Raw genomic sequence first — 2,078 nt, 5'->3', positions numbered from 1 at the left:
GCGAGCCTGGGTCGCTGTACGTACATCGAACCAAACATAAGCTAGCTGTCCCGAGAACAAACGGCACGCACGTGGTCTTAGTACAACACAATACGCCATACTTCTTTTCGCTCGACGCATGCGCGGTCGCCGCTTCCAACGCCGCTCGGCGGACGCATGCCGATCACGGTAAAAAGACGCGCCCCTTTTAAATTCAAATCGTTACACTGTCTTTTTAAGAGTAAAACTATCGCGAATTGCTCGCGAGTAGACACTACGTCTGAGAGTGACTGTCTGAGAGCATCGCTCAAGTCTCTGAGAGTTACAACTCGAACTAAACACGAAGCTACGTGCCATTTTGAAAATAAAATTATCGCAAGTTGCTCTCGAGAGTATCTCTCGCGAGTGGACACTGCCCCCGAGCTTGACTGTCCGAGAGCATAGCTCAACTGTCTGAGAGTAAACGTGTCGAGACTTGCTCTGGAATGGATACGTAATCATACTACTGTTGAACAGTTGCTTTCCGGACACGAAGTGGTTTCGTATTCTTGAGAGAACTCTCGTGCGAGTAAAAAATGTCAGGAAAAGAAATTGATTGAGAAATGAAATTACCGATTTAATCACTCTTCGTTGAAGAAAAATCGGTGTGTGGAATCCAAAGGACGTAGAATATCGTAACAGAGAGAATTGTGAATATATGATAAATGTGTAAATTGATACGAAATGAACGTAAAAATTTTTCCAAAAAATATACGCGTATAATCGAGTTCGAGCGAGCACTGTATTACCTTCAAGACTATAATCGCGCAGTATAAGCGACGTTCGTCGTTCGTCGTTCGTCGACGCACTCGTTCGGCAGCCTCGTAAACACTGACTGAGGACGAGTCGTCCTACCCGATTTCTGATCGCCGTACGCTCGCAACTGTTCCGGGAAAAATTCGAGGCCTTAACTTCTTAGAATACGTGATATTTCTTGCGTGCCAAACATAAGAAACGCGAGCCTGGGTCGCTGTACGTACATCGAGCCAAACATAGGCTAGCTGTCTGTTCGCGCACAAAAAAGAGTTAGCGGGAAAAGAATTTTCTGATTTTATATTACTTTTATTGGCAAAATCGAGAACAAACGGCACGCACGTGAAAAAGAATTTTCTGATTTTATATTACTTTTATTGGCAAAACCGAGAACAAACGGCACGCACGTGATCCTGTTACAATACAATACGCCATACTTCTTTTCGCTCGACGCATGCGCGGTCGCCGCTTCCAACGCCGCTCGGCGGACGCACGCCGATCACGGTAAAAAGACGCACACCTTTTAAATTCAAATCGTTACACTGTCTTTTTGAGAGTAAAACTATCGCGAATTGCTCGCGAGTAGATACTACGTCTGAGAGTGACTGTCTGAGAGCATCGCTCAAGTCTCTTCGAGTTACAACTCGAACTAAACACGAAGCTACGTGCCATTTTGAAAATAAAATTATCGCAAGTTGCTCTCGAGAGTATCTCTCGCGAGTGGACACTGCCCCTGAGCTTGACTGTCCGAGAGTATAGCTCAACTGTCTGAGAGTAAACGTGTCGAGACTTGCTCTGGAAGGGATACGTAATCAGTAGTTTAGTATTCTTGAGAGAACTCTCTTGGGAGTAAAAGATGTCAGGAAAAGAAATTGGTGGAGAAATGAAATTACCGATTTAATCACTGACACTTCGTTGAAGAAAAATCGGTGTTATGGAATCCAAAGGATGTAGAATATCGTAACAGAGAAAATTGTGAATATATGATAAATATGTAAATTGATTTGAAATGAACGTCAAAGTTTTTCAAAAAACTATCCGCGTATAATTGCGTAAAACGCGTTCTTCGAGCGAGCACTGTATTCCCTACAAGACTATAATCGCGCAGTATAAGCGACGTTCGTCGTTCGTCGTTCGTCGACGCACTGGTTCGGCAGCCTCGTAAACACTGACTGAGGACGAGTCGTCCTACCCGATTTCTGATCGCCGTACGCTCGCAACTGTTCCGGGAAAAATTCGAGGCCTTAACTTCTTAGAATACGTGATATTTCTTGCGTGCCAAACATAAGAAACGCGAGCCTGGGTCA

The sequence above is a fragment of the Habropoda laboriosa genome, unplaced genomic scaffold (genome assembly GCF_001263275.1).
Source record: "Habropoda laboriosa isolate 0110345459 unplaced genomic scaffold, ASM126327v1 scaffold129, whole genome shotgun sequence".
NCBI classification, from domain to species: Eukaryota; Metazoa; Arthropoda; class Insecta; order Hymenoptera; family Apidae; genus Habropoda; species Habropoda laboriosa.
The sequence above is the reverse complement of the archived record's forward strand: the minus strand, read 5'-3'. Positions refer to the sequence as shown.